Raw genomic sequence first — 13,124 nt, 5'->3', positions numbered from 1 at the left:
TGGATATAACTTAATATAGTTGAAATGTAATATTCAGATATTATAGATACACATTATAATTCAATATATATGATTAGGATATACCTTGTTATTTTGACAAATGTAATATTTAATTAAATCTAGATATTAAGCAAGTTATATATATATATGTCAAGACTTTTAGCTTGTTTAATAAAGAGGATATATATATATATATATATATATATATATATATATTATATATATATTATATATACTATATACTCGAATATAGTATAGAATATTAAATTATATTTATATATCCAGTTATATATAACATGATATTACACAAGTTTATATCTAAATACAGTTCTTCAAGTTTAAACATATATTAAATAAAAAATTAAAATATTACAAATAAAATATAATTCAAAAAATAATCACAAAATACAAATAAAAAAAAAAAATTAATGTAAATATAAAATTATATACAGTGCAGACCAAAAGTTTGGAAACATTACTATTTTTTAAGTTTTTGAAAGAAGTCATATCAAGTTTTTTGAAAGAAAGTCTCTTGCTGAATAAAAGAAGTATTGATTTTATTTATCAAAAAATACAGAAAAAAAAAATTACTGACCCCAGGATACTGACCAGTAGTGTATAATTGTTGCATCTATTACAAAAGTCATTTATATTTTGCCCGTGCAAGAAACACCTCATTCGCCCAGCTTCTGTTTCTCCAGTCTTCCCAGCTCCTTTTTTTTTTCGTGCTTTTTATTCATGTTGGCCAAACGTATCTGTCTCCTCTCCTTTGCGGAAAACATATTCACATGTTCTGAAAAATGATTAAGCAGCACAGAATATGTTTCCCAACTATTGATAATGAATCATCATATTAATTTGATTTCACCTAAGGATCATGTTGATTTTTTCAACACACAAGATGCCCTTACGTGAAATTCAGTCTTGTAATTGCATCACAGAAATAAAGCTTCTGATAATTTAAAGTATAATATTCATTTAAAAACAATTATTTTAAATTGTAATAATATATCCCACAATATTAATTTTTGCTTTCTGTATTTTTTAATGATCAAATAAATGCAGGCTTGATGAGCAGAAGAGAATCTACGGCTATCCAAAAACCCATTAAAAATAGTAATGTTTCCAAATGATTTTTGGTCTGTACTTTGATCAAATATATATATATATATATATATATATATATATATATATATATATATCTGGTCTGGACTGTTAGAGATATATGATAGAGATTATTAGATACGATATATATGAGAGATTAGATATAACCGAGCGTTTAATATAGATGAAGTAGAAAATGTCGAATTACATTAAAAACAATAGTAATTTTTTGTATATTTAGAGTAATTGTTGAAATATATGATGACAATTATTTAATATGGTAGAAACAAGTGATATGAAAATATTACTAACTATATAAGTAATATATAACTTGTAATATAGAGGAAAGATACTTACATGCACGTATAAGGTTTATAACAATCATAAACAATCATTTAATAAATAAGCTTTGTTTTTTAAATTCAAAATATTTTACATTCTAATTTACATTTATATCTGAATATATACTAAAACAAGTTATATAACTTATTAAATTTCATCTATATTAAGCAATCTTTATATACATTTTGTAATGTAATATTTAGATATTACATATTAAATCACTTAGATAAATATTCTAATTTAACATACGCTATTTTGATAACTTTTACACATAGCTGGCATTGATTTTCTGGATATATATATATATATTATATATATATATATATATTATATATATATTATATCATATATAGGAATTTATATATATATATCTATATATATATATATATAATATGGCTTACCATAGTAAACTCACAATAAAGTACCAAAAATGAACAAAGTGCACTGAATCCTCAATGAAACAACAACAAAAGCTCTCATTCAGTTTGTGAGATTTTCTCTTTTTATTTGAATAAATCCATTACAACCATTTCATACACAGTCTACATAATGGGACATCAAACACAAACAGTTGACGGTTAAAAAATACACACCATTCAAGCCCGGAAGGGAAGGGAAACGTGTGAAAAAACCCCGAATTACTTGTGTAAAACACACATTACAGCAGTAAAAGCACAAGAGTGATGCTGCTAAACAAGCTCAGACATCAGGAAGCGAGTCGAGCTGATTAAAAGCTCGTTGTCAAATCGTCACGTGCGCGGCTGCGATTAATCATTAATGGTGGGCTAGAAGTGGGCCCCAACACAGTAAAAGTGCTCTGAAAGGCGGGAGGGGCGGAGGGGGTGTCAGAGTCTCTGCGGTACACTGTGCGCTCAGTGCGTTTGTGCTGCGCTAATGCCGAGAGCTGCATGCGGGAGCTTGCTGAGGCCACAGGGGGCCAGTTCTCCTGCACCCATGAGTGGTCGTTGCAGGAAGCCGGGTTACCGAGCATGCTTCAGGAGTGTCGACGATGTCCGTCCCCCCTGAGAGTCAGGGATGGAGATCTGCACGCCCCCCCCCCCCCGGACCGCCTGCCGCCTCGTACTCACAAGGAGCGCGTGCAGTCGCCCGAAAACATTCTCGTGATCATCCCGCGCCACCACCGGCACCACCTGCAAACACACAACCACACACACACTAACACACCGCTCGTATAAACTTATAGCACTTTATAGAGCGTAACAACACACTGAACACACTTGTCCCGCCCACAGCTGCTTCTGATTGGTCCGTTACTGAGCTAAAATATGCATAAGTTATGCAGGACCTATTTTATTTGGGTAAAACAACCATTAACAGTTTAGTTATATAACCATCATATTTGCGCAGTTAAGTTAATGTTTAAGATACATTATATTTTATTTGAGTAGCAAGTACAGTTACAGTTTATTCAACATGTGTATATTCATGGCACATTTATTTTACGTGATGTTTAAACAATTAATTGTGATTAATCGAATCAAAATTAAAGTTTTTGTTAACATCATGTCTGTGTGTTGACGGTGTATATATTTATATATATGACTACACACCACTATTTTCGATGCATGTTAGTCTTTCATTTATCTTTAATTAGATTTTAAGTTCAACATTAATTTTCCTAACATCTTTAAAAAGAAAGTCATACTTTATATAGCATGTTATATGAGTCAGTAATTTAGACAGTAATATTACTTTATGTTCATATTTCCCTAATATCTTTAACAACGCTTGCATCCTTGCATGTATCTTTCGGTCGCCTGGGCGAAGCGGTCTGACCCTGCACCATGATGAGCTTGCGTTTTCTTCTCTCGCGGTCTGCCCGTCGGGCCACTCCTCCCCGAAACACAGGTGACTATCGTAGAGCGGGGCGACTCGGTAACGAGGACTGACCACGCGGCGTGAGCGATCACACCTGCACACACACACCCATATCAACACACACATACACACCACACATATACACACACAAACACACAATCAATACACATCCACAGATGATTCGCTGTCGTGTTCAGCTTTTTTTTCCTAGTACTTGGAATCACATATAATAAACTAAATTATATAATATAATATAATATAAATAATATAAATATAATATAATATAAATAATACTGTTAGTCCTTATTAACCATAAGCCTTCATTTTCATAAGGAAGACGCACCAATATCAGGTAAGGAATGCCACAATTCTACAATAAATATTGAAACGTTCGCTACGCGCTCCCGGTTTTTTTTTTCTTTTTTTTCCAAAAATTGCGTTTAATTGCGTTTATTTGGGGGGTTTGCGTTTAAATAACTTCTGTGCATTGTATTAAATTCCTCTACGAAACCTGTCCATTTGCTCAGATCACGGCCTGAGACGCATAAAACGCCTTCCTGCTTATAAACAGGGGGGCAGGGGTTTCATAGTTTATTGAAGGGGGGCCCATTCCCTGGGCGCCCGCCATTGGCTAGTGGACCCACACCTGCCTGTTAGCCATTCCATTGACTCCCATTCATTTGGCTTCACTTTGACAGCGAATAAACTTTACAATCTGAGGCGTTTAAAGACTCCCTTTGTCCATCCATTTTTGTCTAGGGAAAAAAACGGAAAATGTATAGAAAGGCTCCAGTACCTTGTATTCTTAAATTATGGTCGCCCCGGAGAAAGCAGTTTTTGTAAAAACTAGGCTAACGATTGACGTCATAACCCACGACTCTTGTGGTCGCACAGTAGAGAAATTACCGTATGGGACAGGAGGAGAAGCTCGGCAGGCAATCTTTTAACTGTCTATTGAGGCTATCGGGGGACGTGGAGGAATGAAGTCAAGGAGAAGCCCATAGAGAGTACATAAAAGCAACGGGACAAAATTATTCGACATCGTCTTGCAATATTCTGGTGGGTTGATTCCAGATTTCTCTTGGCAACAGCGATTAGAAGTATTTACAATTGTCAGGACAGGTTGGTCACATCATCACTCTACGTCATTCAAGCTATGTTTTTAGTATGTACGAGTAACACTCGACCCCCAGGAAGTGAGTGCTTCTAATTGTGACTTCCCTTGTCCTCCGTTTGAATCCATTGGGGTCGCTGTGGCCATTTCTTTTAATGTTCTATGCTTATAACCATGCTTCTGAAAAATCCCCACTTCTTGTGCATGCAGTGTGTGAACTTTTTGCACAAACTGCGCCACTCTGGCTTCCGTGTGGAATGAAACAGGGACATACCATTTGTTTCATAGCAATCAATAGCAGTGTTTTCCACTGTCAGCCAAAAAGCGGGCGTGCTAGTGCGTGCCAGGGCCAGTTGCCTTTCCACTGTCTCTTCAGGGGCTTGATCGTGCTCCTGTCGGGGCTTCCTCTGGGCCAACGGCCAGGGGTTTTTTTGGCCCGATGAAGACCTTCCTTGGGCTAATGCGGGCCAGCTGGGGCTAGAGGAGTGTTTATGAATTAAAGGCGGAGTTTTCTCCCACATCTGGGAAAAAGAGTGTCTGAGGAGCCGCAGATTCTTTCATAAAGCTACAGCTATACCACCAGCATCTAACACTTTAAAAATAAGTTGAGCTTCAAAACTCACTTTCAGTCCAGCAGCGAGTGTTTGAAATAACTTGATCCATTTTGTGGATTATCATTCACCAAGATGAGGCAGATATATTTCTAAGCGGATGTAAACGGACTATGCAACAATCGCCATTAAACGTACCACAGGTAACACTGGTAAAGGTGGACCGCTTGAAAGAAATCATGACGGCAGCTTATTCTCTATCACAATTGTGTATTTAGTTGTAACTATTTTATCTGTCATGAAGTCTCGTCTTCGAGAGGTTTAGCTCCGCGTAGCCCATGTCATAGAATATAACAATGTTTATTTGTTCGGGCGCTTTTATAAAAATATAGAAATTATTCATTCTTTCTAAATGTGATAAGGGCTGCGACTACACAATAGCCTAAACAGAAACAGACTCGACTGAATAACAGACTATGTTCATAACGCTTTACTTCTGTGTGACTAAATTTTAAATCCTGATGGAATGTATCTATTTTGGCCTTGTGCTACCCGGCCCGAGGATATTATCCCCGCTCGGCCGTTTTAATAAAGTACTGGCTCGCACTGGGGCCCGACAGTGGAAAAAGAGGATTATAATGGCTAATCCCTTCTATTTCAGGTAAAAATAGAAAAAAATTAGGGATTCATGATATTATCGGACCAATTGTCGGAAACGGAGTATAATGGCTAAATGTTCCAATGTCATAATCGGCCATTGGGCAAATATGAAAAAGTATGCCGATAAGAGGAAAGTTTTGCCTGAATGGTGATTGGATTCACTGTTTTGGATCACTGTCATTTCATTTAACTGAGAATGCAGCAACAGAATGATGCATTCGAAGTGAACACATAATAGCACATGCAGGAGTAGCCTCCGCCTCCCCCAGGTCTCCTAAAGCCCCCCCCCTGTTTCGAGCAAATGAGTTTTAATTCTGTACGGGTGCGAATGCTGACCTGTTTTCTAATAACATGAAATACACAAATAATATTTAAACTGTGTTTCTGATTAAATAAAGCAGTAATTCATGTGCATTAAAATCATGAGTATGGTTTTTTGATTTGAACGGTCAGAAACTATCGCTTACATGAAAGAGAAAAAAAAAAAATCACATACATGACACTTATATTAAAATAATTTTATATATACTGATTTATTCATATGTGCAATCATGTGTATATTGTCATATCATGTGTTGTATTTTTTAAATTCCCGGACCTCTAAAAGATTTCAGCAATTTTTTACAAATTGCTTTAGCCCATCCATAATGTTTTAATCATAAAATGTAATGTTAAAGTTAGGCACTGCTTCTTCCTAAAAAAAAGAGAATGTAAAAAAAATTCAGTGAGTGATTAATATATAGTTTATTTATAGTTATTTTTTCAATCTTCAAGGTACTGTCATTATAAAAAGAACTTTAGTATTGTTATTTAATTCTAACAAATAAGTTCTTTTTAAAAACTCTAACCAACGTTTATATATATATCTATATTAATATATTCTATATATATATCTATATATATATAATATATACGGTATCTGCATCGGCCAAAATGAGTTGAAACTTATCGCATTATCGGCATATCGGGATATCGGCCAATCCATTTGGCATCCTTAGTAAAAAATTCATACTTTAAATACCTAAAATGTTTGCAATTTAAATAGACACAACTCTGATGTCCCAAGCTGAAACGGAAAAACCGGTATGTATTGAACCGTAGGCTAACGTGATGTTCCGCATCCCTAATATCATGCATAGTGACGGTGTATCTTTCTTAAGGCGCTTGTTAATTTTGTAACGGCTGAAATGAAACGGGCGACAGAGTTATTTTGCTCTTCTCATAAGAACTAGACGACGCGATGGTCGCTCACTCACCTGCTGCGGAAGGACTCGAGGCAGAAGCGCTTGACCCTGTTGCTGGCGCTCTCTCATGGTTGGGTGTGTTGGGGTTGGGCGCACCGGGGGTTCCGGACCAGTACACCTTACACACTGGCAGAGGCGCAACGGCAGGAGATGTCCCGTGTCCCTCACCCTCCAGGCTAAGGGCCGCGGTCCATGACGTTCCAGCAGTCGCTCGTTGAACAAACGCTGCTTTGTCTGTTAGTGATGTGTTCGGTGGAACGGGAAGCGCAAACTTGCTCCCAGCCTGACCGCCCAAACAGCTCCTCCTGGTTGACGATGGGCCCCAGATCACCGTAGAACAGACGACAGCCCTGTGGGTTCTGAAGGTCACCGGCGGACAAAACCTCCTTACCAACGGTAATAGACTTGCACATCCCTATCCTTCACTGCACACAACACAGGCCATTATGGGGTGACATGACAGGATCTTGTGTGACAGAGCGGCAAACATGCACATTTATGATCAGAATGTCGTGGCGAATTTAACTACATGTTAAAATTAATCCACATTTGAGGTGTTTATCGTTAGGATGTAATGATGAAACTAGAACCTCACAAAATGTGACGTTTCAAATCTGTTGATAGATGCTGAACAAATCGTGATTCCCAATTAAAGGTAGGAGTTTATATGAATGTACGTCTGAGGGGAACTTACTGTCTTTATAAAAGTTTAGAGTGGTAATTTTGTCTTTCCCATCTTGCCTCTGAACAATGCATATTTAAAGTTCATGAAGTGCAGCACTGGCTTTGGTTACAGCAGGAACCATGGAAATGCCTTTAAGCTCCACTCTTCTGGCCGAGAGTGAATCTGTGTCTCGTTCAGGTGTTGTGTTTGTTTTCTTGCATGCAGTATATTTTTTATGTATACGTTTCACAAAACTGAAGTCCAATCATCTCGGGTTTTGCTTCACATTATACAATCTAATTTAGATTAAAAAACTGCTCATGTTGTATGTAATGCATCATCTTGTTTGGATCATGATTATAAATGCAGTGGTTGCCTCTACTTTTAAATGCACGCGCACAGACAAAAACTTTATTTTATTTGTTTTACTGATTGGATTTGGGTCTGTAAAATTTTAAAAATTTAGTTTTTGTTATTTTACATATATGTTCAATTTTTGTTATTTCGCAGGATTGCTTTTATATGATTTTATCCAAAGCGACTTCCAAATGAGGACAATAGACGTTATCAAAACCACCACACGAGAAATAATACATGCAAGTGCTATATTAGGATATTATTATAAGTGTTTATATTTTTAATTTCACAAAGCAAGAAACCTGTGCAGCATTTTTGGTCCAAGCACTACAGGACACATTTAATTAATAATTTGTTTTAAATATCATTTTGTAAAAAAAAAAAAAGAGTGAGATCGAATCGATTCATGATTTGAGTGAATCGTTACATCCTAAAAGTTGTTATATATGCAACATTATTATTAAATTACAAAGACCTTAAATGGATCGTTTATTCACATATTAATCAGGAATATAATATTTAAATATTTTCCATATAGAGCTACAAAAACTATTTAAGCGGAAATTGTCAACAGGCTTAATAAATCTAAAAAATAGTAATTATCAATTTGACGTTATTAGTTTTCACATAGTGCTAACAAAAATTAAAATGTAATATCAAAATGATCAATTACATTTATTCACAATCTATTACACATGATAAGGACCGTCTTAATGGATTATATATATATATATAATATATATCTATAATATAATACTATATATATAATAGATCTATAGAGTTCATTAATCTTATGTAAAATACCAGTTGTTTCTATATAGAGCTGGCACAATTAAAAGTTAAAACCAAATTGTCAATTAAACATGGTTCAATATATTTAAATTCATCACATGTTAAACATTTTATATCCAAGTCCCCACCTTTCCACATTCCTTGCCTAAGGACACTTTACATTTTTTTAGTTTATTATTATTATTTACATATTCATTTTCCAGTATTGCAAAATTTGTATTTAAGATTTAATTCTCAATAACTCTCTGTCAAATTTTGCGCTCTTTAATGTGGATATTAAGTACCAATTTAAGTATGTAAATACAGTGCGGGCCTACACATTTAATTTTAAAAACTCTCTTATGAAGTTGACTTTAATCATAAAATTTTCCATAACTAACGCTACAGAACATGTAAATGTACAAAATACTAATACATTAAAATGTATCATATTTAACATGTTTGTCTAATTCAACATCCTTCTAAATAGATTATTATATTATAATTTTTTGTAGCCATATACAGAAATAATATTAACTAAATAAGTATTTTAAGTAGCCGTTAAAAAGTGTTTATTATAGTGGTCGACTGATACATTGCCAAGGCCGATATTTGGCATTTTTTCAAATATCGGCATCGGCTAATAAGTTTTTCTGTTTGGTCTATGTGTTAGAGGCGGGACTTTTATTTTGGACAGCGCTAAAAACGGTAGCGCCAAAGCACACAGTGCTCACATTCTCCCTCGTTTACCCGATTTGTAAACAGTTCTGTCTAATACGGATAGAAGTTTGTCTAATAATCCGATAGAACGGTTAAACAAAGGAATTAATGTATACAAAAAGAATTATAATGATTGCTTTTATATTATTAGTAATAGAAAGGCAAACATTATAATACTTTCTCGTTTGCCCATCAGCATTATGCAAATACGCATTTTATATCAAATCTTCAAACAAATCTTTTAATGACTAATGAATATTTAATTTCATAAACCTTGAAAACTTAGTCGAATCCAGGTGTGGGATTTTGTGAAGTGTGCATGTGACCTGCATGATATGAATACTGATTTCAAATTTCTTAATATGAATTAAAATGCTTAAAAAAAATTATATCGACTTTATATCGGCCCCCGCTTTCCAAGATATCAGCACTGATCATCAAAAAAAACCAATACGGTCGACCACTAGTTTATTATTTGTTGTTACATGTTGAATTATATAAACACATCAAATATGTCATATATAAATTTCATGTTTAATTGACCATTTGTGACTTTGTAGCCCTTCTAAGCAAACAATATTAATAAATAATATTATTTAAGATCAAATTGTCAACTAAAACGTTCCAAACATTTAATCACTTTTACATATTATATATTAATATTATTTGCATATTTATCCTCCTGTATTCCAAACCTCATATTTAATTAAACATGTTAAATGTATTTATTTAATGTAATTTTATATTAAATGCAATTTAATATGTAAATAAATTTTTGCACTAAGTTCCCCCATTCACTGATACACTGCACATGAAAATATATTATGAATTGACGTTCAATTGACAATTTCATCTTACAAGAATTCTAATTTAGGATCAAACTGTCAAAAAACATTCAAAATTGGTTACATTTAACCTTATTAGGTTGGCTCCTGATCTGCTACTTATCTATCTATCTATCTATCTATCTATCTATCTATCCATCTATCATCTGACTATTTCGATCTATCTATCCTAGTGACATGCTAATCATGTTAGAAACATACTAACAACATGCTAGAAACATGCTAATCATGCTAGAAACATGCTAATGACATGCTAGTCACTTGCTTATCATGTTATCAACATGCTAGTAGCATGTTAATCATGCTAACAACATGCTAATAACATGCTAATCAGGATAGAAACATGCTAGTGACATGCTACTTGTTAATCATGCTAGCAACATGCTAGTTATTTGCTTATAATGCTAGCAACATGCTAGAGACATGTTTGGGGGTAACTTGTTAATCATGCTAGCAACATGCTAGTCACTTGCTAATCATGCTAGCAACATGCTAGTATCATGCTAATCATGTTAACAACAAGCTGATCAGGCTAGAAAAATGCTAGTGACATGCTAGTAACTTGCTAATAATACTAGCTACATGCTAGTCATGCTAACAAACATGCTAGTTACTTGTTAATCATGCTAGCAACATGCTAGTAACTTGCTAATCATGGTAACAACATGCTAGTTGCTGGCTAATGCCAACCATGCTAGCAACATGCTAGTTACTTGCTAATCATGCTAGCATCATCATAATCATGCCAGCAATATGCTAGTAACAGGCCAATCATGTTAAAAACATGTTAATCATGCTAGAAACATGTTATCAACATCTAATCTATCAAAATTTTACAACTACTTTAAACTTTCAGGCTAGGCTTTCTTAAGACAACCTAAAGTTTGTCTTGGCGAATCTAATTTATTAATATTATTTGCATATTTATTTCCAATATTCATATTTAAAATGAAATGTTGAATGTGAGTGTGTACTGGGCAGGGAGCTGATCCAGGTCTCCGGAGTGGCGAACATGGCCTCCAGCGGTGTGGGTGTCTGTAGCTCCATGGGCGGCGGCTGCATCTCCACGTCCAGCGGCTCCTTCTTGGGCCACACCTCCACAGAGGGAGGAGCTGCGGGAGGAGGACAGCTGGGAGGCTGCATGGGAGACACGGAGCCCGGAGGAGTCCAGACCGCGGATAGCGGAGACGGGCTCATGCCTGCACATCATCATCATCACAGAGAAACACTGCGTCAACATGAACGCCAAACACACACGATTAAGCCAAAAGGATCCTGTGATGCAGTACCGTGCGGTGGATACGGAGGAGGAGGTTCGGGAGTGTCAGGAACGTCGTCGTCATCACCGTCAGTCTCATACGTGGGAACCGAACCTGAGACAAAAAGAGTTTACGGCTATGTTCAAAATCAAAGCCTTGCACACTGCATAATATACAACAAGACTCAGATACATCATTTTTAAAACAAAAATGGAACTCGTAACATTATGCAACTAAAGTTTTAATGTTTTGTTTTAACACGACTCTGTCTGTTACAAGTATAAAATAATAATGTTTAATGGACAACTTGTGTCCGTGTTACCCGGGTTACTGTGCGTCTGAGGAATATCACACACGTCGTAGATCTTCAGCGGGTTCATGGGAACCTCTTTGGTCCCGTCGTAGATGAGGTTGAACTCGCGGCTCTTGTTGAGTGGCGCATCTCAGCTGCGCTTTTCCATTTGGCCGGATCCGGCTCGTCCACGCCTTCCTGATACTTCCCGGTCTCCACGGCCCAGGCCTGACAAACACACATGGATCGGGTCAGTCCCGTCTCGTCCCGCTGTACCCCGGGCCTCGGGCCCTCCGTTACTCACCTTAAAGATGGTGTTCTCCTCCTCCTGCTGGGGCGTGTGACGCGTGGCGTGTTTCCACGGGATCTGGAAGCGTTTGGTCTCGCGGTTCAGCCAGATCAGACCCGGAAACGTCCCGTTGTCCACCTGAGACACCAGCCAGGGCTTCAGCCGGACTCGACGCGGATGAGAAGACATGACCACCTTCTGGAGAGGAAGAAGATCACACAAACCAGGCTGAAAATAATGAGTCTACAAACACTAAACTTATTTAATACAACTATTATATTAATAAATAGTAAGAGTCCTTACGAGGTCAAGAAAATATGATCATATTACCCCAATACGACAGTCTCTGCACTGGCTACCTATTAAGTTCCGTATCAGTTACAAATATATTACTTACTTATAAGGCCCTTAATGGCTTAGCTCCTGCGTACCTAACTAGTCTTCTACCACGCTACAACCCATCCCCTCCCTAAGGTCACAAACACTGGACTTTTGATAGTACCTAGGATAGCAAAGTCCACTAAAGGAGGTAGAGCTTTTTCACATTTGGCTCCCAAACTCTGGAATAGCCTTCCTGATAATGTTCGGGTTTCAGACACACTTCCTCTGTTTAAATCTAGATTAAAAACACACCTCTTTGGCCAAGCATTCAAATAATGCATCTCATAATTCTGGAGTACTGCAGTTATATCTGATCAAATGTGCATTATATTCTTTAGCTGGGTTAAACAAATCAATTTTTGCTTGTTTTGGAACAGCAGTCTCGCTAATTATGTCTCTATTTGTTTCTCGGTTGTGCTGGATTTACATCCCGTGGTAACTAGGATTTACACACAGCTCCAGTCTGAATCCAGAACACCTGAGAAGAGATGATGCAACCCCTCAGAGGACCTCAGATGATGCTAACCCAGAGACAACATACAGACACTAACTACCACATTTTGCTATAAGTTGGATTGCATAATTGCTGCTAATAGTGGTAATCATCTGTTTGTTTACGTCTTTTATTGATTTTTCTGAACATTTCTGCTGCCATATGCACATGAAATGACAGTCACCACTGATAAGCTACT

General features: G+C 36.4%; 1 pseudogene; it reads right to left on the bottom strand.

The window, feature by feature from the left end:
• Positions 1-2,530: 2,530 nt before the first annotated feature.
• LOC122134663 overlaps positions 2,531-13,124 on the bottom strand; it is an 11,921-nt pseudogene continuing 1,327 nt past the window's right edge.

This window comes from Cyprinus carpio, chromosome A22 (assembly GCF_018340385.1).
Source record: "Cyprinus carpio isolate SPL01 chromosome A22, ASM1834038v1, whole genome shotgun sequence".
Taxonomy (NCBI): Eukaryota; Metazoa; Chordata; class Actinopteri; order Cypriniformes; family Cyprinidae; genus Cyprinus; species Cyprinus carpio.
The sequence above is the reverse complement of the archived record's forward strand: the minus strand, read 5'-3'. Positions and strand labels throughout refer to the sequence as shown.